The sequence below is a fragment of the Schistocerca serialis genome, chromosome 2 (genome assembly GCF_023864345.2).
Source record: "Schistocerca serialis cubense isolate TAMUIC-IGC-003099 chromosome 2, iqSchSeri2.2, whole genome shotgun sequence".
Lineage (NCBI taxonomy): Eukaryota > Metazoa > Arthropoda > Insecta > Orthoptera > Acrididae > Schistocerca > Schistocerca serialis.
The window spans coordinates 583,800,315-583,827,869 of NC_064639.1; the positions used below are offsets into that span (position 1 = coordinate 583,800,315).

General features: G+C 40.8%; 1 protein-coding gene across 3 annotated transcripts in view; it reads left to right on the plus strand.

Annotated features, from left to right (window-relative positions):
* The first annotated feature begins 24,465 nt into the window (after nucleotides 1–24,465).
* The window catches only part of LOC126457600 (uncharacterized), a 212,267-nt gene continuing 209,177 nt past the window's right edge, over nucleotides 24,466–27,555 (plus strand). For 2 of the 3 annotated variants that reach the window (XM_050094046.1, XM_050094045.1), the window contains exons 1-2: nucleotides 24,466–24,598; nucleotides 26,869–27,070. The gene's annotated coding sequence lies outside the window, so the exon portion shown is untranslated. The remainder of the gene's footprint in view (nucleotides 24,599–26,868; nucleotides 27,071–27,555) is intronic. The other variant, XM_050094047.1, reaches the window with a different exon arrangement.

Here is a 27,555-nt window from a genome sequence, read left to right on the forward strand (position 1 = left end):
AAATTCCTCATTTCTATTTCTGTATCTTCTACATATCATTTATCAGTAAAAATTCACCATATCTAACAACAATATTTGTAAGGAGAAAATACAGGAACTGAATGTAATCAACAATTTATTCTGCTTCCTGTTAATAAATTTGAATGCAATAGTCATGCCAACAACAACAGCAGAATTGGTAAAATAAAATACACTAAGAAATAAAAATATTGTAATTCCTGTAAGGGATACATTATGGCCACAGTCTCATTAAATCTTGTGAGTGAACATAATTTCAATGTTTAGAATGATTTATTCACGTACAGCATGTAAAATGTTTCCAGAAGGGCATTTCTCTAATGTGAAGATTTTATAAATAGAGTTATTTTTGATTTATTGAGAGTTTCCACTATACAAGGCTTTTTTTCCAACATAAAAAATACCTGGAAATTATTAAATCTGTTACAGAAGATCTTAATTTATCCCATCAGGATGTCCCTCCAGGTCTTTTGGTCGTACATACCTTCTTCCTCTGTGCCAAGTTACACATTTTACACATTTTGGAGCCAGGTGGTCATAGAGTGTCCTCTTCTCTTCTTTCTCTCCGTTTCCCATTCCAGGATCATTTTCAGAATTGTGGCTTCTTCCATTCTTCTTACATGCGAATACCATTGTAACTTCCTTCTATCCATCTTGTTATGTATTCCTTCTATTACTTCCATTTTCTTTATTATTTCATTGTTTCTTACTTTTTCTTTTCTAGAAGTTCTTGCTGATCTTCTCCAGAAGTCCATTTTACTGCTTGCAGTTTCTTTATGTGTTTCAGATTAGCAGTCCATGTCTCCATTCTCTAGAAAACTATTCTCTCTCGTATCAATTTATATGTGATTTTTTTTGGTTCAGTTTATTACAGTTTTGCTCCATAAGGTTGAGTTGAGCAACCCAGTGACCTTCCTTCCACTGCGTATTTTCTCATTAATTTCTACCTCTGGTTTTCTCTCCGTCCCTAAAATGGGTCGCATATAGCAGAAAGTACTGACCTCCTTAATTTTCTTTGCCTCTATATACAAGGTGTACCACTGATAGTGACCAGGTCAAATACCTCACGAAATAAGTTTCAAACGAAAAAACTACAAAGATTGAAACTCGTCTACCTTGAAGGGGGAAACCAGATGGTGCTATGGTTGGGCCACTAGATGGCGTGCTGCCATAGGTCAGACAGATATTAACTGTGTTTTTTTAAAATAGGAACCCCCATTTTTTATTACATATTTGTGTAGTATGTAAAGAAATATGAATGTTTTAGTTAGACCACTTTTTCCGCTTTGTGATAGATGGTGCTGTAATAGTCACAAACATATAAGTATGTGGTATCACGTAACATTCCGCCAGTGTGGATAGTATTTGCTTCATGATACATTACCCATGTTAAAATGGACCATTTACCAATTGCGGAAAAGGTTGATATCATGTTGATGTATGGCTATTGTATTGTGATCAAAATGACCAACGGGTGTGTGCTATGTATGCTGCTCAGTATCCTGGATGACATCATCCAAGTATCCAGACCGTTCGCTGGATAGTTACATTATTTAAGGAAATAGGAAGTGTTCAGCCACATGTGAAATGTCAACCACGACCTGCAACAAATGATGATGCCCAAGTAGGTGTTTTAGCTGCTGTTGTGGCTAATCCGCACATCAGTAGCAGACAAATTGTGCGAGAATCGGGAATCTCAAAAACGTTGGTGTTGAGAATGCTACATCAACATCGATGGCACCTGTACCATATTTCTATGCACCAGAAATTGCATGGCAACGACTTTGAATATTGTGTACAGTTCTGCCACTGGGCACAAGACAAATTACGGGACGATGACAGATATTTTTCACGTGTTCTATTTAGCGACGAAGTGTCATTCACCAACAGCAGTAATGTAAACTGGCATAATATGCACTATTTGGCAACAGAAAATCCACGATGGCTGCAACAAGTGGAACATCAGCGACCTTGGCGGGTTAATGTATGGTGTGGCATTATGGGAGAAAGGATAATTGGCCCCCATTTTGTTGATGGCAATCTAAATGGTGCAATGTATGCTGATTTCCTATGTAATGTTCTACTGGTGTTACTACAAGATGTTTCACTGCATGACAGAATGGCGATGTACTTCCAACATGCTGGATGTCTAACACATAGCTCACAGGCAATTGAAGCGATATTGAATAGCATATTTCATGACAGGTGGATTGATCATTGAAGCACCATACCATGGCCCACACGTTTACTGAATCTGATATCCCTGGATTTCTTTCTGTGGGGAAAGTTGAAGGATATTTGCTATCGTGATCCACCGACAATGACCGAGAACATGCGTCAGCACATTGTCAATGCATGTGCAAGTTCACAAAGGTACATGTATCACATTGGAACAACCAAAATAAAATGTTCAAATGTACCTATGTTCAGTATTTTAATTTAAAAAACCTACCTGTTACCAACTGTTCGTCTAAAATTATGAGCTATATGTTTGTAACTATTACAGTGCCATCTATCACAAAGTGAAAAAAGTGTTCCAACTAAAACATTCATATTTCTTTACATACTACACGAATATGTAATAAAAACTGGGGGTTCCTATTTTAAAAAACGCAGTTGACTTCTGTTTGACCTATGGCAGTGCTATCTAGTGGGCCAACCGTAGCGGCATCTGGTTTTCCCCTTCAAGCTAGACAAGTTTTGTTCTTTGTAGTTTTTTCATTTGACGCTTATTTCATGAGATATTTGGCCCAGTCACTATCAATGGACCACCCTGTGTAAGTCATCTGGACCATTAGTGAGGTATGAATATTAATCTATGAATATTAATTGTATGTTATTTGATTTTTCTGCATGTTTCTCTAAGATATGTCGTAATGTGAAAATATGGTCTACGCTTGATCTACCAGCTGTGAAGCCATATTGCTCTTACTGAGTTTTAAAATTTATGTTCAGCTTATTTTTAATTATTTTCTCAAAAATTCTCATTAATGAGTTTCTAACACAATTTCCTCAATAGTTGGAGCAGCTTTTGCAATCCCTTTTCTTAAATATAGTATTAATATAATCCATGTTCATTCCCTTGGGTACTGAATCTCCATGTATCATTTTATTGGATAACCATGTTATTAGTTTCACAATTCTGTCACCACCAACTTTTAAGAGCTCCGGATTGATGCGGCCTGGTCCAGGTGATTTACCATTTTTTTCTGTTCTTAATACCTTACTCACCTCATTTTCTAAAACTTGGATTAGTGATTCTCTTTTTCCATGCTTTATTTATCATAATGGAGACTCCTGCTATGGCTCTTACCACCTTGGACACCCCACTTCAGGTATGTTCATAATTACCGTGTTCTTCTTCTTTGCATTTCCACTAGGTCTCAGAGAGTACAACATCCATTTCGAAACTGCCAAATTCTGTCAGTAATATTGTGGTGTCACCGCCAGACACCACACTTGCTAGGTGGTAGCTTAAATCGGCCGCGGTCCATTTAGTACATGTCAGACCCGCGTGTCGCCACTGTGTAATCGCAGACCTAGCGCCACCACCAAGGCAGGTCTCGTGATACGAGAGAGCACTCGCCCTAGTTGTACGAGAACCTAGCTACCGACCAGATGTACGAAGCCTTTCTCTCTCATTAGCCGAGAGACAGAATAGCCATCAGCTAAGTTAATGGCTACGAACTAGCAAGGCGCCATTAGCCATACAGTGATTGTACTTAAAGTCTTCTGTGTATCGTCCAGATCGATGTACCACAAGGAATGAGTAAAGTTAAGTATTAAACCTGCTCCGTACTTTTCTTCCTAACATTAATTACGTATCCTGTTCCAGTACTTCACGCCCGTCTGCGTTAGTCTAGCTTGCCTTTTCAGCCATCTCAACTTCACGGTGTCGGCCCAGATACCGACACAACAAATATATTCAATTTTGTGGAGATATCATGCACATTCAGCATCCAAATGTCATTTTCCTTTTTTCTTTGCCAGTTTGTCATCCAAGATTCCAGTTTTACTGAGGCATATTATTAGGTTTTTTAGCATGTTAATTTTTTCACTGAGTGAGGAGCTGGCCCACTGCACAACTCCCAGCCTGGGGGACCAGGTAATTTATTCTCAAGGTTTTCTTCCTTTAGACTTTGATAAGCCATTATCATGCTACAAGACAGCAGCTGAAAGTTTTGTTCCACCACGGGTATTTTATTTCCACGATACCCACCATATCTGGTGAGCATTCCCCTATCTGTCACCTGGGGAGGCACCCAATGGGAGACTAGCAATTACACACAAGATAAACAGAATTGAATACATCCATTAACTTTCCTATTAATGTTGGGTCAGAAATGTCCCCAAACAGGGTACAAGTATTAAATGTAAGAAGGTGTTTGAGAGAGAGCAAGAATAACTTTGCAAAGATTAGCAGAAGTTTCTGAAGATGATTGATGCTGCCTTGCCTAATTACAGAAGTGGGTGAACATTTGTCTACAGCTATGTGGACATCACATGCTTGTCTACAGGCATACAGATAACATGCACTTGCATTCATTGTTGATAGGCTGTGAATCTACAGTGTTGGCATATATGGTGTTCTTCCACTGCCACCAGAGTTGGGTAAAATTTATTTGAATGATGGAAAATGGAAATGAGCATTTGGCGCCATTGGCCGGGAGGCCCCTTAGGGGGCAGGTCTGGCCACCTTGGTGGCATTTGACGCCACATTGGGCGACCTGTGTGCCGGATGGGGATGGAATGATGATGAAGACAATACAACACCCAGTCCCTGAGCGGAGAAAATCTCGGACCCAGCCGGGAATCGAACCCAGGCCCCTTAGGACGGCAGTCCGTCACACTGACAATTTTTTTTTTTTTTTTAAATTGTTCTCATTTTGTTCTAGTATGTTCGGTGCTGATGTCTGATGACACCTGTCAAGGTCATTGTTGAGCCGTTGACTCAGTTTTTTTATTACAGAGGGCAGCTAACCCTCTGATCGAACATGCTGAGCTACCGTGCCGGCATGAATCGAGCTGTAGTTTGTAGTTTCAGTGTGAATGCCACATGGGATCAAAGCATGGACCCCATGGGGGTTTTCCCGGGTTCGATTCCTGGCGGGGTCAGGGATTTTCTCTGCCTCGTGATGGCTGGGTGTTGTTTGATGTCCTTAGGTTAGTTAGGTTTAAGTAGTTCTAAGTTCTAGGGGACTGATGACCATAGATGTTAAGTCCCATAGTGCTCAGAGCCATTTGAACCATGGGGGTTCCCAGCATGCTCCACATGTCCTAGGCTAGTGCAGAGAAATATGAAAATTCCAGCGCCAGCCAGGGACAGAACCTCGGCCCGGGGGGCGAATAGCCCCAGCCGAGGCGCTGGAACACCCAGACCCTCTGACCACTAGATCACCGAGGACTCCCAAACGCTACTCATTACACTTTTTTTTTCCTGCATTGTTCATTGTTTTTGGTCGTAGCGGATGTCACGTGACCTCCCTTGAAGGTCATTGTTGATCACTTCACTCAATTCTTTTATTACAGAGACCAACCTGCTCTTTGACCAAACATGCTGAGCTATCGTGCTGGCGTGATTCAGATATCGAGGCAGATATTTGAATGATGAATAATGGATACAGATAAAATTATTATTCATTATTCATGAATAGCAAATAAAAATTTTTTTCTAAACATTATTCATTTACACAAATGAAAATGTTTATTCATCATCTGCAAACAAAAGGAATTACAAATGAGAGGTACATTTGAAATCCGTTTACATTTATTGCTTCAGCTATTCATCATTTATTAAACAAATATACATTTTGTTGTTCTTAAATTAGTTGTCAGAACTGTTATTATATTCAAACACCTCATCAGAAAGTTTGTTTGCTGTTTGAAGATTTACCATCTTCAAATAGGATACTTGTGTGTTATGTCTCCTAAAATTTTCTTTATTTCAGTATAATGACATAAGACTTCCAAATTGTTTAGCAAAAACTGAGAAATCAATTCTGCTGTAGATATTGGCAGATAACTTCATTGTGATTCCATGTTAGCTCCACCTCCTGTAGCACATTCAAAATTAATTTACTTTCTACATTTTCTTTGATATATTTTTGGCTATTATATGTCTTTAGTTTTTTGTAAGCCTCCTGTGGCCTCAGAGAGCAATACAGGTGAACTATTTGTTTGTAAATGCTATAGTTATGGTTGGTGTAGAAAGATGAAAAAAGTTTTCCAACATCTGCTGACACTTTTTTGAAAGCAAAGTTGCCAGTGAGCTGCAGTATGAACTCTATTTTGTATTTAAAAAAAATGTTGTCTCTTCCAAAAGTTTTCAGTCCCAAAACTTTGTGTAGACACATATTGGACTGAAGAACTATTGCATCTTCTAATGGGAAGTTTACTCAGAGTTCATCCTAAAAAACTTTCAGGTGACTTTGAACATGCAAAAGCATTCCACAAACATTTTAGAAGACTTTAGATTTAGTCTGTTGATGTTAGTCATTAGCAACCACTGAGTTCTTAACTTCATTCACTCATTCTGTAACACTACAAATAAAAATGGTTTTGCATAATTATATCAATGAGACACCCATTTGCAATAGTATTAGCAAATTTGGTACAAATGAGGAAGGTGTTACAGATTTAAGAGTTTATGTTCATTGTATCCCCATATTTGGCTACTTAATGTTCTGCATGTTAGCATGAGCAGGGGGAAGTAAATGCAAATGCATAGTCAGTTGAACTGGTCTGCATCGGTAGTGTAACTGCTAAAATAGGCCATCCACCAAAGCTGGCAACACACAAGTGGACTTCTGTGCCAGACCAGAACAGTGGGCCAGTTCTGTGGATATTTTTGACAGATCTGGCCCGCCCATCTCAGGCGTCACCAATGTGTAGGTCTGGCTCATCAGGTCTTGTATCTCAGACCTGCCTGGAGGCTGGGTCTATTAGTTGGCTAGATATGAGGGGTTTTCTGTGATGAGTCAGGACTTTGGGCCAGGTCTGCAGATATTTTTGATGAATCTGTCCTGCTGATCTCAGGCCCATCTTTTCCCACTAACATGCAGTCCCTGTCTGTTGGATCTAGTCCCTTGGGTCTACTAGCAGACCACAGAAGAAGAGATTTCTGCAATTGGGAACAACTGTGGGCCAGGACCATGGACATTTTTGGTGCTTCTGGACTGCCAGTATCAAGCCCATCATTTTCTACTGATGGGCAGGCACCACCTATTGGATCTAGACTCTCAAATCCATCCGGAGGCAGGGTTTGTTCATGTGTGGAATAAATCAGTGGATTTTCATGATTTATCTGCAGACCCAGGACTGGGGGGCCAGAAGCTACCGGCAATGGATTTCAGAAGTTGTGACTGTTTCTAGCTGAAAGTATGTTGTACAGTGCAATACTCTTAGGGTTTATTGTAGTATATTTTTGGATTTTGAAACTCATTTATAATTTCCACAGGAAGTTAGTATGGCTGATAGTAGGATGAAAACTGTGTTAGTTGCTGGCAATATATATGCTCTCCACTCATATATTTCTTGAAAGAAAAGTTCCCCAAATTGGATAAGAAAATCGGTTGCCAAAAGGCAACATTCCAGACATATGGAACTGGTTCAGAATCATGGGCATTCCTCTGAAAATTGTGGGTGTTTGATATGTTAAGGTGATGGCACTCTTGATTCTTTGTAAAGTATCAGTGCAATAATTTCTAATGCCTGTAAAATAATGAACATAACAAAAAACACAGTTATGATTAGCACAATAATGAACACACTATAAGTAAATTGTTAATGACATTCACCACACTGTTTCTGTATGCCACTCATTGCCCCCTCCACTCCCTCCCCCTTTTCTACCTCTTTAAAAAAAGCTGGACATTTCTGAGCTCTTTTCTGAAATTATTGGAGGTATTTTAAATTCGTCTTTACAACTACAAAAAAATGCATATCTTTGTCACCAAACCATCAGTGGCCTGCAATGAAACATATTTACAAGTTGGCTTGCTTTCTAGATCTAAAAGCAGTTTGTTACAAAAGCTGTTGATTTTACTTATGATATTTTATGTTTGACTTCCACCAGTACCTCATCACCCGCTTTCCAAACTTCACAAGATCTGTTGTGTAAAATTTGCAGGACTAGCACTCCTGGAAGAAGAGATACGTGGGGATATGGCCAACTGCAGTGTAGTGGAAGTTTCTAAAACATCCTCCATGCTGAGGCTAAGCCATGTCTCCACAGTATCCTTTCTTGCAGGAGTTCTAGTCCTGCAAGTTTCATAACAGTCATTCATTATGAATTGCAGTGACTACCTGGTGGAAGGCTCCCACCAATTGTCTCACTTCCCCACCTATAAACTCTACCAGAGTGATTTCCTCCCAGAAGTCCAACATAACTGCTAGTCCCTGCTTAAAGCCTTGATCTCTTCCCAAAAATTCATTCAGTGGGAGCACCAACAACACCTCCAACCTTCTACCTGAAATCTAGACTCCCACATCAAAGATGCCAACCCCTTCCTTCACCAATTCTCTACTGTCCCCAACCCTTTACCTCCAGGATCCCTACTCAGCACTGTTAACATCCCTTCCCTATATGCTAACATCCCTCATGCCCATGCTATTGCCACTTTTGAATGCTACATCTCCCAATGACCTTCACACTCTAGACACACAGCCTCATTCCTCATATACCTTACTAACTATAGCCCAACACACAACTGTTTCTCCCTTGAAGGGAAATTATTCAAACAACTCAGCAACACAGCTGTGGGGCCACACAGGATTAGCCAAGCGGTCTAAGGCGCTGCAGTCATGGACTGTGCGGCTGGTCCCGGCAGAGGTTCGAGTCCTCCCTCGGCATGGGTGTGTGTGTTTGTCCTTAGGATAATTTAGGTTAACTAGTGTGTAAGCTTAGGGACTGATGACCTTAGCAGTTAAGTCCCATAAGACATTTGAGCAGCTGTGGGCACCCACATGGCAGCCTTCTGTGTCAACTTGTTTATGGGCCATCTACAGGAAACCTTCTTGCCTCCTGTAACCCCAAAACACCTGGTCCAGCACTAGTTCATTGATGATATTGTAATGATCTGGACTTAGGGCCAGTACACACTATTCTCATTCCATCACAACCTCTAATCCTTTTCTCCCATACATTTTACTTGGTCCTCCTCAACCCAGCGTATGACCTCCCTGGATGTTGACCTCCTTCTCTCTGATGGTTCCATCCACACCTCTGTCCACATTAAACCCACCAACCACCAATAACATCTGCATTTTGATTGCTGCCATCCCTTCCACATCAAAAAATCCCTCCAATACAGACTGGCCACTAAGGTACAGTGTATCTCCAGTGTGAGGGGCTCCATTGTACATTATATTGATGGTCTTACCAAAGCCTTCACAGACAGGCACTATATCACAGGCCTAGTGCACAAACAGATTTCCTGTGCCATATCCCCACACATCCCAAATCCTCCTACCACCCCGAACAACTAGTTACAAAGGAGCACCCCCTTCATCACCCAGTACCATCCCAGACTGGAACAACTGAACCACATCCTTAGTCAGGGCTTTGATGATCTATTACCATGCCTTGAAATGAGGTATCCAAAATCCCTCCTAAAGTGGTGTCACATCACCCACTCTTTCTCCACAACATGCTAGTCCATCCCTATGCTACTGCCAATCCCAACTCCTTGTAGCAGGGATCATATCCCTATGGAAGACCAGGTGCAAGACCTGCCCAATACACTACCTGATACTTGCTATTCCAGTCCTATCAGAGGCTGAACGACTTGCAAAAGCTTTCATGTCATACACCAGATATGCTGCAATTATTGCTCACTTTTTATAGATTGGTATGACTACCAACCAGCTGTCCACCAGGATGAATAGCCACTGCCAAGCTATGGCCAAGTGCAAAGTGGTCCACCCTTCAGCACAATATGGAGCTGAACACGTGTTTGATTTGAATGGCTGTTTCACTACCTGGGCCATCTGAACCCTCCACCTACCACCCGCTTTTCTGAATTATGCAGGTGGGAGTTGTCCCTACAACATATTCTCCAATCCTAAAAGCATTCTCGTCTAAATCTTTGGTAAATTACTGTTCCCACACCTTTGATCTAACTGTTTCCACCCTCTATGTCCTGTCACCTCCACACAGTTTAGCTTGCCTCACTGTTATGTTCCTCTTCTCCTACCCTACCCTGCTATACCTCCCCTTTCTCTGTCCAACTTCATATTGTTTCTCCCATTCCACAGATTTAAGTTGCATTCTGGCTGGAGACAGTGGTCATGTATGTGTCAGGTGTACTTGGTTATGTCAATGTGTATGCTGTTTTTCCATTCTGAAGAAGGCTTTGGTCAAAAGCTTATACATAATAGTCTTTTCATTGTGCTTGACTGGAACTCAATGTGTCACCTTTACAGTGAGTAGCAATCAATATTCACAATATTGTTGATATTCCAATGTGGACTGTCCATTGCTTGTTACAAATTTAGATGAAGTCACAGAGAGTGGTTTCATTATGTAACACATTAATTTTGCTAAATATGTAAGTACTCAATGGTATACACAAATTGTGTATGAACATAGTGAAGCAAAGACATAAATACATTAATTAGTATTGGTAAGAGGTTTTGATAGAATTATTCAACAAATTTTAAATTGTGTTCATATTGCAGTATACACAATATGAGTCTTCATAATCTACATTCAGGAAGTTGAAATAAACCTTTGAATAGTATAGTTTTGTATAAATTTTCAAGGATTAGTTACTGTATTTCTCATTTTACAATACTCTAATGTGCAATTTCTTTTCTTATAAATGTCTCATAGACATCCTGTCTCTTCAGTTAGCCTTGCAACCATGTCCTCCATTCATGAACAGAAAGTGTCACCATTGAGTGTCCCATTTCTCACAGATTCCATCAAGAATCTTGTGGAATAAACTATTAGCAAGTCCCTGAAATGATGCATGGTCCTTATTAGAAACATGTCTAATCAGAGCACAAATAAAAATTGAAAGAAATATCTGTCTAACAGTCAATGTGCAGTAGAATATGTGCTGTCACCTATTTGTAAAAGCCATGTGACTCGGCGGGCATCGCTGTTCCCCTGTGTGATGCCAACGCCTCTCTTGCCCACTCTGGTTACCCAAGGCAAGGCTGACAACAGAGAGTCGCTGCACATCCTAACCTCTCCAAACAAGTGCATGCCGTGCTCACATAATAAGCATGTGACTTCCGTGCTGCCTTTTCCCACTCACACGAATGGTTATGTCTCGTTGCACCCCACTCGTCCAAAAACTTCACATCAGGACGTTGCTCAGTCTTGAGTGTTGTTCTCAGTTTCTTCCGTCACTGACGGAACGACACACAAGATAGTTACCACTGCCACCCCTCATATTAGACACAAGGTTAGACGCCTCAACCCCATTGTGTTGCGCGTGGCCCAGCAGCAAATTAACAAACTTTTGGAGGCAGGTATCCTGCAGCCGTCAGACAGCAACTGGTCTTCACCAATTCACCTTGTCACCAAACACGACTGTTATTTCTGAATGTGCAGCAACTACAGAGGCTTCAATGCTCGTACCGTCATGAACAATTACCCAGTGCCGAACATAAATGATTTCACTCATATGTTATCGGGTGCCGCAATCTTCAGTGTTATTGACTGTAAACATGCCTATCACCAGTTCCCGTAGCAACGGAAGACATTCCAAAGACAGCTATTATCATGCCGCTTGGTTTGTTCCAATTGTGGTATCGATAGGTCATATCGACCACGATCAACATCACCTTTGGACTCTTATTGCTCTGCTGAGCCTCCATGTTAGTTTTTAGTTCTGTTGTCTTTCACACGAATATGTCAATCAAAATACTGTTGAACTTTTACAACCTCATTATGGGGTCTTGGAATTTCTGTTTGAGGAATGCAAAGTAGATGTCCTGGGCAGTTTTAACATAAAAAGATTTTTCATTAAAACTGGAGTTATCCTGCAGGTCAGTCAGTTACATCTGCACTTGCATAGGGGTGCTTTCAACTGAAACAGTAAATGGTCTTGCAAACAGCTCAAAAACAGATCTAAGACTGACAGTGTTCTCAAAACTTTATAAAACTATCCTTGTAATTCTTTCAAGGCCACAATGAATTCTTGAAACCTTATGTTTTCTTTAACACCAGTGAGCTTAGGGAACTGGACTGTCTTTGTCACAACATGTTCCTTCTACAACATGATTTTCTTTTTAAATGGATCCCCATCAAATTGGAGAGAAGTTATCTTCCAATGTGAACTGTGGGAGTGTGCAGCCAAGAGCACTTAAAATACAATACAAGGTCTACAATTCATTCTGGATGTTCTAATTTTCGTTCTTGCACTGCTTTTTCCTTCATAATAGCGAGCTTCATATTGAAAGAACATTTCAGGCATACCCCATGACTCAGCCAACATTCTTTGCAGTAATATATTAAGTCTCCATGCTCTTTGTTCAATCCTATTGAAACCTGTTTCAACTTATAATGAAATAATTTGTGCAACATCAGAAGTTTTCCTCTTCATACTACCTATTTCTTCAAGTGCTCCATGCCTGCAAATTTAGCACAAAGTGCTTCTTGATGTACAGAACAATGATATCGCTTCTGTCAATTGTAATTTTTTGCTTTTTCATCGTCAGCTAAATCTCTAAATTCTTTCTCCACAGTATTGTGATGTTGTTTCATAGCAAATACGCAGTACATGTTGCTTATACAAATTCAAAATTCTCATCCCTCTCTTCAGTCATTCCCATTCATTTTAAAGGATTGCGATGACAGATTGCTGAACAGCCTCTTTTTTTGCAAACAGCCATCGGACCTGTGAACGTCCTTCATACCACAAACAAATAGTGAAGGGTAAACAGCACTGACACCATGCTTCAGCCAAACTCAGAGAGTTGTGCTGATCAAAATATGCTGCACTGCAATGCTAAACAAAATGTCACACTGTTCCGAGTACTTCCGAGAAGGCAGAGCAAAGCTGAGTGACAGGCTGGGCCTTGGCCCGCAAACGCCTCGCATACACTATACACGTGAAGTTTGGTCGACACCATAGCTGACCCTATTGTACATGCTTTAAAGAATCTCAGTACGCTATTGTCACCATTAATTAAACCATAAATCTCTTTATAAATTTAATTGACAAGATAGTGTGGAAGCTTATTTGCAAATGTGGCTGATAATGCTAGCTGTAATGAGTGGTATATACACTTTACTAAAATTAAATTTGGCACATATTGTGTCAACTTCTGATATACTCCATTCACAATACCTACATTTACACTACCATTCTGTACTCCAAGTGCTTGTAGATTAAACAGTTTAAGATTGTATTTAGTTAGACCGTTCGTAATGCAAAATACATAAAAAATAACATGCCTTTTTCAATACCAGAAAGTTAAAAAAAAAAATAACAAAAAAATCATCCCATAGTTCTTACTGTAGTACAAATATTTGCTTATGCCAATGTCTATTGACTCATCAATAAGCAAACTGAAGTGCCTATAACCTATATCTTTGTGAGATCCTGAGTGAAATGACTTCCAAATAATAGCACTACATTTAGTGTGGTGCATATGAATCTGTTTGGCTGTGTTACTGTTTGGGAATTTGGAACAGCAAATTTTATCACGATGATCAATTGCTGTTACAGGAGTATGTGTGCACATGAACAGTGCAAGAATACCCTCAGCATGGCTTGTTTTCTCATTATTAATAATGGGCTGGTATTCTTGTTTCCTTTGTGAGCTACTGAGAATGGTATCATAGCACCACAACGCTTTTTTGTTTTAGCATGGTTCTGAGGAGCACATCTTTTTGCTACAGGCTCACAGCAGTAACCATTTGTTGTGTCATTCATAACTTCATCAAGCTAATCTTTAACTTGTGCCTCTCTAAGCTATGACCTTTCATTTTATTGGTTTTAACAGCCAGAGAGAAAATATATAGATACTCAAAAAGCCAAACCTTCCAGGAAGTGCAAAAGCATAAAAATTTAGAAGTGAGCTTTATGCATCTCATTATGAAATAGTTTCTGAATGCACTTTTACACTGAATGCGTATATAACAATTTGAGATTTTATTTCTACAATATGCATATAATAAATCATCCCATTTTTTAAACCTTGATATTTTGATGCAAGAATGTATTTAAGTAAAATACTTCATTTCACTTTCTTTGGCGCACAGCTTTCTTTTTCTCACAATAAAAATGTGAATAATGTTTTTGATAGGTACTTACAGGACAAGCTTCACAATAGTTGTTGTTGTGGTTGTGGTCTTCAGTCCAGAGACTGGTTTGATGCAGCTCTACATGCTACTCTATCCTGTGCAAGATTCTTCATCTCACAGTACCTACTGCAACCTACAACCTTCTGAATCTGTTTTGTGTATTCATCTCTTGGTCTCCCTCTGCGATTTTTACCCTCCACGCTGCCCTCCAATACTAAATTGGTGATCCCTTGATGCCTCAGAATATGCCCTATCAACCAATCCCTTCTTCTAGTCAAGTTGTGCCACAAATTTCTCTTCTCTCCAATTTTATTCTATACCTCCTCATTAGTTATGTGATCTACTCATCTAATCTTCAGCATTCTTCTGTAGCACCACATTTCAAAGGCTTCTATTCTCTCTTGTCCAAACTATTTATCATCCATGTTTCACTTCCATACATGGCTACACTCCATACAAATACTTTCAGAAATGTCTTCCTGACACTTAAATCTATACTCGATGTTAACAAATTTCTCTTCTTCAGAAACACTTTCCTTGCCATTTCCAGTCTACATCTTATATCCTCTCTACTTCGACAATCATCAGTTATTTTGCTCCCCAAATAGCAAAACTCCTTTACTACTTTAAGTGTCTCATTTCCTAATCTAATTCCCTCAGCATCACCCGACTTAATTAGACTACATTCCATTATCCTCGTTTTGCTTTTGTTGATGTTCATCTTATATCCTCCTTTCAAGACACTGTCCATTCCATTCAACTGCTCTTCCAAGTCCTTTGCTGTCTCTGACAGAATTACAATGTCATCGGCGAATCTCAAAGTTTTTATTTCTTCTCCATGAATTTTTTACCTACTCCAAATTTTTCTTTTGTTTCCTTTACTGCTTGCTCAATATACAGATTGAACAACATCGGGGAGAGGCTACAACCCTGTCTTACTCTCTTCCCAACCACTGCTTCCCTTTCATGTCCCTCAACTCTTATAACTGCCATCTGGTTTCTGTACAAATCGGAAATGGCCTTTCGCTCCCTGTATTTTACCCCTGCCACCTTTAGAATTTGAAAGAGAGTATTCCAGTCAACATTGTCAAAAGCTTTCTCTAAGTCTACAAATGCTAGAAATGTAGGTTTGCCTTTCCTTAATCTTTCTTCTAAGATAAGTCGTAGGGTCAGTATTGCCTCACGTGTTCCAACATTTCTACGGAGTCCAAACTGATCTTCCCTGAGGTCGGCTTCTACCAGTTTTTCCATTCATCTGTAAAGAATTCGTGTTAGTATTTCGGAGTAGTGGTTTATTAAACTAATAGTTCCGTAATTTTCACATTGGTCGACACCTGCTTTCTTAGGGATTGGAATTATTATATTCTTCCTGAAGTCTGATGGTATTTCGCCTGTCTCATACATCTTGCTCACCACTCGACTTAGGTCTTTCAGTGCTCTATCAAACTCTTCACGCAGTATCGTATGTCCCATTTCAGCTTCATCTACATTCTCTTCCATTTGTATAATATTGTCCTCAAGAACATTGCCCTTGTATAGACCCTCTATATACTCCTTCCACCTTTCTGCTTTCCCTTCCTTGCTTAGAACTGGGTTTCCATCTGAGCTCCTGATATTCATGCAAGTGGTTCTCTTTTCTCCAAAGGTCTCTTTCATTTTCCTGTAGGCACAATCTATCTTACCTCTAGTGAGATAAGCCTCTACATCCTTACATTTGTCCTCTGGCCATCCCTGCTTAGCCATCTTGCACTTCCTGTCGATCTCATTTTGGAGATGTTTGTATTCCTTTTTGCCTGCTTCATTTACTACATTTTTATATTTTCTCCTTTCATCAATTAAATTCAATATACCTTCTGTTATCCAAGGATTTCTATTAGCGCTCATCTTTTTACCTACTTGATCCTCTGCAGCCTTCACTACTTCATCCCTCAGAGCTACCCATTCTTCTTCTACTGTATCTCTTTCCTCCTTTCTGGTCAATCGTTCCCTTATGCTCTCGCTGAAACTCTGTACAACCTCTGGTTCTTTCAGTTTATCCAGGTCCCATCTCCTCAAATTCCCACCTTTTTGCAGTTTATTCAGTTTTAATCTACTGTTCATAACCAATAGATTGTGGTCAGAGTCCACATATGCCCCTGGAAATGTCTTACAATTTAAAACCTGGTTCCTAAATCTCTGTCTTACCATTATATAATCTATCTGAAACCTTTTAGTATCTCCAGGGTTCTTCCATGTATACAACCTTCTTTCATGATTCTTGAACCAAGTGTTAGATATGATAAAGTTATGCTCTGTGCAAAATTCTACCAGTTGGCTTCCTCTTTCGTTTCTTCCCCCCAATCCATATTCACCTACTACGTTTTCTTCTCTCTCTTTTCGTGCTATCGAATTCCAGGCACCCATGACTATTAAATTTTGTCTCCCTTCACTATATGAATAATTTCTTTTATCTCATCATAAATTTCATCAATCTCTTCGTCATCTGCAGAGCTAGTTGGCATATAAACTTGTACTAGTGTGGTAGGTGTGGGCTTCGTATTTATCTTGGCCACAATAATGCATTCACTATGCTGTTTGTAGTAGCTTACCCGCAATCCTATTTTTTTATTCATTATTAAACCTACTCCTGCATTACCCCTATTTGATTTTGTATTTGTAACCCTGTATTCACCTGACCAAAAGTCTTGTTCCTCCTGCCACCGAACTTCACTAAGTCCCACTATAACTTTAACCTATCCATTTCCATTTTTAAATTTTATAACCTACCTGCCCGATTAAGGGATCTGACATTCCGATCCGTAGAATGCCAGTTTTCTTTCTCCTCATAACAATATCTGCACAGTAATATACTTACAAGCTATGGCACCGAATAGAAGTTTACTGTTGCTCTCCTCATTTAAGTCACTGGCACATTATTTATTGCAACTGTGAAGCATATGACTTCTGATTTATCCACCATAAATCAAAGTTGCTTTGCTTAGAACAGATTATGAAGTCTGAATACTTTTCTGGTATTCGCTGTGATAAAACAGCATTTCCAGTAATGCTCTTAACTGTTTGTATTTTGTAGTCATATTTTTGGTTTTGTGATATGTGTAAGCTGATGAACCCAGAACACGCACCAGCACAGCTTTACTTTGCCTTGTTGTGCTACTTAATTCAGTCTAATAAAATATTTTCATGGGATATTAAAGCGTGTTTTCAACTCTAAAATCAAAGCAAATGATTTCCATGCATCAGTATAGATTTTAATACTTTGTTGTAGTAAAAAAAGCCATAAAATATGTCATATTTTACTGAGAAATGCCACGCCTCTTGATGCCAGCTAAATAACTCATTTGCCAGGCAAATGGTATTAGAAAGGAGTGAGTTCACTATAAAAAGCTGAAATGCCAATGCTGGAACTAACTTGGTAACATGATGAGATACAGTCATGTTCCAGTTCAAAGCAGTATGCTTTGTTACCTCTCAGTGTCAGCTCAGAAAGTGGTCAGTGGAAATATCTTCATGGAAAATTGCGACAACTTGTTGTTAATGTCATTAATTTTACTGGTGATGAGAAGAAGAAAGGTGTGATGGTGCCAATAGAAGAGGTGATGGAAGATTCAAACAAATGTTAACAAGCAAAAGTACCATCAAGTCAATGGTGTGCAAATTACAGAAAGAGCAACATTATGCTGAGTGGAGCAGAATTCAGATATCTGATTCAAAGGAGAATAAGCAAAATACACACAATAAACATTTCATTGAAGTTATAGATAAATGTATTATTAGACAGCAATTTCTGTGATATTATGAACAATACAAAGACATACGATACTCACAGCTTTTATCACACAGAGCTGGACTTCTAGGCTAGTGAAGAAACTCGGAGGAAAAGTTTTCATTCTATGGGATTTGATTTTAAAGGTGCCAGAATGTAGGATAGGGGAACATACCAATAATACACCTGCCATGATATGCAGGTATAATGCTTTTATTAGAACATGACACAATACATTATGTACAACAAGTAACATGCTCTATGGCAAACTGCCTGTCTCAGTCACAGACATTCCACACTTCCATGTGGAACACTAGTCAGTGATCCTATTGTCATGGTGTCTACATCTACATACATACATACATTCAACCTACTACCCCCCCCCCCCCCTTTTCCCACACACAGGCACAGATTGTGGAACACGGGAAGGTGTGTTGTGAAGTCAACCATGTTGAATGGCGAGCACTGCTGGCACTTGTTGATTGCTATTGCCTGAATCCAGAAGATATGCTGTGAGATGTGGTGGGAGGCAATGGAGGTAGTGTGAGGTACTGAGAGCTGAAGGAGACGGCACCTGACATTGGTAGTGGTGAATCGTGTGGGCAGTGGTGGTAGCTTTGGTGAAGCTGTGACAGTGAGAGATGTGGACAGTTAGCCAGCAGAGTGATGGTGAGAGTAAGCTTGCCTGCTGGAGATGGCTGGAAGGACACGTCACCAAAATCTAATTGGTGGCAGGCAGAAGGTATGGGTGTGTTGGGTAGTGATCAGTGTAGACACAAAGTTCAGAACCACATGATTACCTACAAGCAAAAGCTCTGTGTCAGCCAGTTTTACCACAACTTTGTCTGGTCGAAAGTTGTGGATGTTGACTGTAACAGTTGTTGGCTCACCGGTCGTGAGCCTGGTAGGGGAGATTCGTTGTCCTGAAGAGCACTTGTGTCATCCAAGGTAGAGAGGATCCACACAGGTGTCAGCCTTTTAATACTCGCAATGGCCCAATATATGGCAGCTGTGAGGCCAACTGTATGGCATCATTCCGAAGCATAACGTATGCACAGTTTGCAAGCTTCTTGTGAATGGATGGCTTTGAGGCTGTGTGTGTGCAGATGGTGGAGACATTAGTGAATAGCAGTAGTTTTTGACATGTTGTACTAATGTGGGGAGATCTGTTGAGTCAGATGTAGAAGTCAGTTGAACAAATTCTGCTGGTAACATTCTCATTACAGAATATTTCTATGAGCAAGGAATGTAAGTCACCTTTAAACACAGTACAGACATCGAGGAGCACCCATAGAAGGGCAATGGCACATATCTGTCCCATGGTATGATGGCTGGAGATGCCACCAAAGTTACAGAGGGCACTGAAGAGCGAAGATTCAAAGTGATGAACCTGAGCAGTTCTGACAGTATCTGGTCAACTGTCATGGGATATCAATGCCACCATAAAACTCGAGCCATGTCATGATGTATGTGACCGGCACAGCTTCCAATTAGCATGAAACATAATCAGTCAAAGAGATTAGATACCTATGCCCCATTGACTCTGGCAGGGGTCCAATGAGATCCAAGTTTATGTGATGGAAGTCACTCCTAATGGCAGGCCAAACGAAGCAGTCGGTGACAAGCAAGATCATCGGTCAAACTTCCAGATGAGTGAGGTTGTGGAGATGATGAAAGACTGGCCATCCTATGTGGGGAGAGGTGGTTGAAACCTGTGCTGCGATACAGTGCAGAGAATGGTGGCATCCGAACCAGTAATTGATTGACGTTTAATATTGAAACTGGAAGAATTCCTGAAGACACAGAAATTGTTGGGTCTCATTCTTGTTCCTCGGACAGTCATCTGTATTTGTGAATGAGAGAGATCATGTGTATGTGTTAGAGCTAATTGGTGACAATGTTGTCCACTCCATGAAGAAGACAAAAGTCAGTGGAATACTGGGCAACAAGATTGAGATCACAAAAATGTGGTGGATTGATGTACCGCAGCTCTCAGTGGTTTGTGGTCAGTGTAGATGATGACATGATGATACACAATGTGCTTTCAGAAGTAGCACACAACGCTGTATATAGCAAGTGACTCTTGGTCGAATGCAGACCATTTTGTTTGAGAGCCTATAAGTTTCTTGGAGAAGAAATGGAGGTTTGTGCATGTTGCATGCTACCTGTTGCTGGAGGACCACCCCATTGGCTGGATCACTCATGTCCATGGTGATGGTGAGCTAGAAGTAGGAACAGCCATTGTGAGACATTCCTTAAAGTGGTTGAACACTGTTTGCATCTCCACAGTCCAGACAAGTTTCCATTTCCCTTGTGTGTGTGGCCCTGCAAGGTCATTGGTCAGGGGTGCTCAAACCCGACAGTGTGTGTTAGGTGTTGATTATAGAAAGTGAGGATTCTGAGGAACCAGCAGTTGCAGCTGTTGAAAGAGTTCAGTGTGGTCTGGTGTTGATTTGATCTCAGTAGCATTGAGGGTGTGTCCAAGAAATGTTGCTTGTCGCTTCTGCAATTCCGTTTTTCCTCACTGATCATCACCCCTGCATCACAGAAGGCTGTGAGAATGAGTTCAAGGTGTTGTTCATGGCTTTGAGAGTCGGCAGAGAAAATTAAGATATGGTAGAGGTACATGTAACAATAATTGCACTTGAAAAGCATTATGTCAATAAATTGTTGCTGCTTTTGAGCTGTGGTCTTTGGTCCATAGGACATGATAAGGATCTCAAACAGGCCAACGGATGTGATGATAGCAGTCTTGGTGACATTGTCTGTGTGCATGGGGATTTGATAATAGGCCTTATGTCAATCTATCAAACTAAACATGTTATCCCCCAAAGGCGAGAATGTGTGTGTCTTGGATGTTCAGCACGGTGAAGCTATCTTGGTGAAGCCATCTTGAGTAGTGTGAGTCCTGTAAGCACCACAACTGTTTTTCGTAGGGGCCAGCTTCACAGGAGAGGCCCAAGCACTGTCTGAAGGACAAATGATACTCGAGTGCAATAGTTTGTCTACCGCTACCTTAGCTGCATGGAAGAGAGCAGATACAAGATACCATACCTTGTGACAAATAGTGGACCTCAGGTCATATTGATGCAATGTGTCATACTGTTCCTGATAGCACACTGACAGAGCCTAACCTGGAACGTTTCATGCGGGAGATTGGAATGCATTTTCTGAACTGGGCGGGATGACGAGCAAAGCATTGTACTAAGCTGTGGTGTGTGTCATCACAGCAGGTCATGTGGTATGGTTTCATCTGGCCAGGACAAAGGGGTGTGGGCAAATATTGCGGCCATGGTCACATTGTCCAAGGTAGCATGTGAAAGGCATCAGAGCTGCTCACAGACATACAGCAAAAAGCCCTGGGATGGACTGGTGTGTTGCATTGTGGAATAAGGCAGCCTGGTTGGGATTGGTACAGAGATGAAATCTGTGGAAAGCATCAACGATGAAGTAAGTCCAATGGCAGTGTAATTTGCCTGTGAGTGCTATGATGTGTACTAGTGTAGTTAGCTGCATGGAGCTGCAAACCAAGGGCTTCAGAGTGTGGTTTGAACATCTGTGAGGGCTCTGTGCACACATCTGGACCTGTGTCAGTAAGGAAATACATGTTTGTAAATTGATCATGAATATATAGACATTCTTCAGCGGATGTCAACATTATGGAGGAGAGGAAGGAAACCTGATGTTGCGCCATAAGCCATCACGCCTACTGTGACCCACGTTTGTTGTTTGGGAGTGAGTAGGGCTGGCGGAAGTGTGAGCAGTGGTGCTAAACTGCAAGTGATATCAACAGTGGTGTGGCCACAAGGTGGTGGAACCAGCTGACATGGTATTGTCTGCTAACAGTGGGGTGCTGTGTGCATTCTGTGGTACAGCACTTGGTATGGGATCTGTGAGTCTGCTTTGTGTGGAATTGGGTGGTGCCAGGTTTGTTCAGCGTGTGTGCCAGCCAGTAGGGTGGCGGGAGCTGGACCACTCACACTGATACGCTGCCTGTGCTACGTAACCATAAACAATCTGTCTGCTAAGGTGAGTTTCTTGTCCAACAATTTTCACCCCTCATGCGTGCTCACTGCTAGCTGTTGGTGAGTTGGGAATTTGATGGTCTACAGCATCCAGAATGTTAAGTCTGGCGTCAAAGCAGGCTTCACCAGGGAATGTAGTCGGTGACACCAGTGAGAAGGAGACTCCCCCTGGAAAATTGTTCATAGATCACTTGGCACATATGTTGCTCTGGGGTGCGAGCAACCTGTTGTAGCAAGGCTGTCTCACAGCATTGTACTTGTTACAACTGCAAGGGATGAGTATGGTGTCACTAATTAGTTCAGAATATTTGGCAGTATGGCAGATCAGCACAACAAACTTCGAATTGTCCTCCATTATGCCCAAAAAAGAAAAGACACACTCTACTGTTGCAAACTATAATGTCACTTGATTGAGACGGAAAAGCAGATGTTTGGGTTGAGGTGTAGATTGGCACTGTGCTGTAGTCTGATGATGTATGCCAAATAGTAGGGTGTGACCGGTGCCACCAACTGCTATGTGGTTGTAGCACCAAACATGGTGTCGACATTGCACAACTGTTGTGCTTGTGAAGAGATTGCATCAGATGACAACAATCGTGAAGCGGTAAGTGCAGAAGATGTGGTTGTGCAATATCTGTCTAAACGAATACTGAATGCAGAGTACCACTGAATCTTGCCAGAGTAGATTCGAAGCATAAGTTCATTAATAATGGCTTCGTTGGTGCCCATTGCTGTATTATGCTCACCATGTCTTGCGAATCACATATGCACTAGCATCCTAGTCAGTTCTTCACACTGTCTGCTGTTGAAGATAATGAGAACACTGAACGATGATTATGAAAAAGGATCAGTAAGGCCGAGTGCGCCAGCTAACGAAACAGGCTTCATGTCCAATGGCTGCCTTTTTAATATACAATATGGCATCTGTGGACGAAATTTCGCTATGTTCACAGTAGTCAGGGTCACAAATGTATAAAGTTTCCCTCGTATAGGACAAGGGAACGCACCAATACCAGTAATACACTGTATGCGGTACTAGAATATTAAACAACACACTGTGTACACCTTGTAACATGTCCTAAAGTGAGCTACCTGTCCCAGTCACAGATAATTTCACGCTTAGCTAGTGACCATTTTTGTCACAGTGACCCCACAGATTTCTTTACGAAAAACGTAGCATAGCAATTAAAGCATCCAGTAGTTTATTTAGGTGAACCATGGATTCTTACACGCTACACTGGGAATAAACATTGCGAAGTGACCATGTAGGAAGACTATTGACAAACAGGAGTGGCGGGTCAGCATTTCATTGTTGTAAATGCAGAATTTAATTTCGTGTTCTCTTCCTCACTATGCCTGCAACAGGAAAACAACCTGCTACGTACATTGAGATGTGGAGAGAAAAATGAAAACAATACGGAGCGACAAAGAAATTCCAACTCCAGCTTATTCTATAGTCAGATCTATGAATGATGGCTGTTCGCGCAGCTCGAGATATGGACGGGGACTGCACTGTTTGCCGGTTTCAAGCGACGACTGCCGTATGCGCATACATGTGCTCTGACTAGAAAAAAGCGTGTTTACTGCAAATTATGATTCTCACTTGCCTGTGTGGAATTTGTTACTTATCTCTACCATCGACCATGACAACGCGCAAGAAATGGAATAAAAATTCACTAAATAACTCGCTACGGTGCGTTTAATGCTCACGTTGGCACCCACTTTCTCAGCAGAGATCTGAGAACAGTACTGAGCGCATATTGGCCACCTAGAAGGTGGCGTTGATATTGGTTGTCGGAGAATGCGTGACGTAGATGCGAGAACAGGCTTGACCCCAACTATAGTGAAAAAATCTTGCAAGGAAAGGTTCCCTTCCTAGTTCCGCCACACATTTTCGACTAAATTCTATAGAACTGGTCCGGAATCTTGGAAAGAATAAGATCTGTAATTGTAATGGATAGAACATCTCGCTCACTAACCCGAAAAAAATAAAGGCTGGTGCTTCTGCTGTTAACAAATGTGTCACCTATCCGGAAGCAAGCCTTTCGACGTAAACCGTTACGTCAGCGATTCGCGCGTCAGTTTTGCTCCTTTTATATTCAAGTAGCTTTTCTGTTGGTTTCCCAAGGCAGAAGGAACCCACTTCCAGATCTTTCCACCAGATAAAAAACTTAAGTGAGTACTGGGAATTGAACCCAGGACCTTGACATTACTAGCCAAAAACTACAGTCGTTACACCACGGCGTCGTCAAGAACTGAAGCGTTGTGATTATACATACAAAAATAATATGGATCAAGACCGTCACAGACATAAAAATGATGTGTGATAAGTATTGGAGAAGAAATACTTTGACGAGCAAGGGAACTAAAAATATAACAAAATCACTCGGAATAGATTCAAGCAAAGCATCGGCAATATCATTCGCGACGAATCAATATTCACAGCTATGAAAACTACATAACCAGATAAGATAGGTTAGCTGTGGTTTTGACGGATACTGCCAGTGAAGACTCGTTAGCAGCTAAATTAAGGTATACTGTTACGTACTGTTTCTGTTGTCTGAAATGGGCACCTCTTTCTGTGGCGCATACAGACATGTAGCGTGTGGCAATACTCCAACTTCTCAGATCACTGAAGTGTAGGCTGTAATTATTAGAGATCTGAAATGCAGCGAATACCAGTCCGATCTCAGGGGTAGCATACGTTAGAAATCAAGTCGGCGCTTTTACATTAAGTGCTGTACTGGCCGTACAAATCTATATTCAATTTAGTATGACGAGTAATGGTAACACAGTAGTTGCTTCCTACTCGTCGACAGTGTTAAGGCCCCAGTAAACGATCAAACAATTTGTCAAATTTGGTCATGCTTGCCAAATATTTGACCGAATATGGTGGTGTTTGACTTGTGTGTCAATCATAGATCTTATGACGCGGTTGATAGGAACTCCGATTGACGAAAAGTTTGACTAGATAGCGGGCGTTGTCTGTGTCTTTGTTTCACCGTATATGTTTAGCGGAAATTTGATTTATTAGAATTTATGTCGTATCGTGAGTTTCCGCAACCGTGGAAACTACGAACAAGTGTAAGTACAAAATGGCACTGACAGTGACCAAAATTTGTAGAGGTATCGCAGCTTTTCCAGCCATGTATCACGCAAGAAGAGGTTATAGAATAAAATCAGTATTTTACGCAAACAGTAACATACAAGCGGGAGTGGATTGGATAATGTGGGGAGGGGACCAAACAGTAAGGTAATCGGTCATGGGAGTGGAATGAAAATAAATCGAAATTTTACGGTTCTTCCACGGACGATGTGGGCTATATGTTCCCAAGTTGTATTTTAATGAACTCTCAATAGCGACCGAGTTGAAGAGAATAGATTTTCGTATGGTTGTGTCTTCTTTTTTCAATGTGAATGCTCAGTAACGCTAAACAAGTTAATAAGCGTTTCACTGTCCGTCTGCAGAAAGTTGATGTAATCATCAGGTTCTGAGTGTAACATTTCCATTAATAGGTTTTCAGTTGTATATTTCTCTCTTATTTTAAACCATTCGCTGGACCAACGTCGTATTTGCTTCTTTTGAACACTATACCTGAGTCAATGTTGTTGTTGCGATCTTCAGTCCGAGGGCTGGATTGATACAGCTCTCCGTGCTACGACTGTGGTGCTACTAGAAGTGCTTTATCTGCATTTGTAGCCATTCCCCACTAGTGCCCAAACATAGCATACACGAAAATCGCCTGCTTCCAAAGCAAGGTTAAATTGATAAGCATTCTTGCTATATGTACAGGCTTGTTTTGACACATCCGCAGCTAGGTAAGAGCGAACTTGAGAGACAAGTTTGCCCTTCCAGGACGGCCTTAACAAGTTTTAAATGTTGCTTTGTCCATTCAAAGAAAGTTGATGTTATCATTGGGTTCTGAGAGTAATATTTCCTTTGGCAGATTTCCGTGGGTAAATCTCTCATTTTAATCATTCCCTGGACAAGGGTCATGTTTTCTTCTTCAAACACAGTGCCAAAATCAATGCCAGGACTACTTTGTCTGTATTTGTGACCGTTCTCACTACTGTCAAAATACTCATGAACACTAACAGCGTCTGTTTGAGAAGCTAAACTGACAAACATTGATAGAACGTGGCTAGATAAGAGCGATTTTGTCAAACACGTTGGATCATTTACGGGGCCTTTAGGCTAATCGTGACGTAGAACGGAAGTTGTGTGCACGACCTTACCGTTTTAAAGTAGCACTGGCGGGACGAAAATGACCTATTGTAGGAATCAGATGGTCTCCAACGAAGCTGCGTTTTGTAAGACTGTGGAAGATGCGAGACGAAAAGTAAGGATGCAGAGTATAGACCTACAGCTGCAAATGTTATCCAGAGGAGGAAGAGTGGTCTGAAAAGAGAACCATGTTTTACTTCTCACTTCAGATGAAAAACATACATGGACCGTCCAATGCAAACAAAATGGGTGTATTGTTTATTCCACTTCCACCACGAGAAAATGTATGTGGTCTGTTAAATGAGAAAAGGGCATTAGAGAAACGTCACTGTGAAATCCTTGTGAGCAGAAAGCGAACTTTAATGTGTATTGGTTATATGTATAGGTATGGCTTATAAATAATGTCGCCCAGTCACGAGATTATCAATCAAAACTTGTTTCTGTCCATTAGTCAGTTTCACACATTTAATCGTGGACTGCTGAAGGTCTAGTTCCTATTGTTATTTCGATCTAAATATGACTCAAGCTCTGAAAATTACTACAAATTTAAATAAATACCGCTTGTATCTGTTCATAGCTGTGCTGGAGTTACAGTCCCGAGTCACAGCAAAATAAGGTCGGGAAACAAGCAGCTAAATCACAATTTGAAGTGAGACGTCTTGCCTCTTCAAACATGCCCAGGAGACTGACTCCAGTTAGCAGGAGAAGATGGCAGTCCTCTGTTATTGACAGTACCGGCAAGGGCTCCTATAGGATAGTTTGTAGGGGGGCCTAGACCTGTGAGTATGCAGTATTTTTAATATTTTGGAAGATGAATGACAACTTGTAAGTATCGATATAACAAAGTTTCAGTTCTGACTCTTAAAAACCTGCACAATAACGAATTATAAATCATTTCTTGAAAGAAAAACACCCGATTACACTATATGTTTTCCTTTCACTGGGATCTAGCCGTTGGAGGGGGTGGGTTGCAGGAGGGACACGGCTTCCCCATGCCCACAGGTATGGCCACCCTTGAATACTGGGGTTTTCCCTTAATTGCGATGAGCAACTGGTAAGATCATTCACCTGTCTTATGAACAGCTTTCTGTTTTTACGTGCTACTGGTATCATAAAACTTAAAGAGATACCACAAGATGTTCGCTGTTGTGTTGATTAAAATGATATTTTATAATAAATTTTTGGGTGGATAGTTCATCCACAGTTGTAATTAAAGTCAAAGCAATTTTCACACAGTGAGAGCCTTCGTTAATTGCGCCTTGAA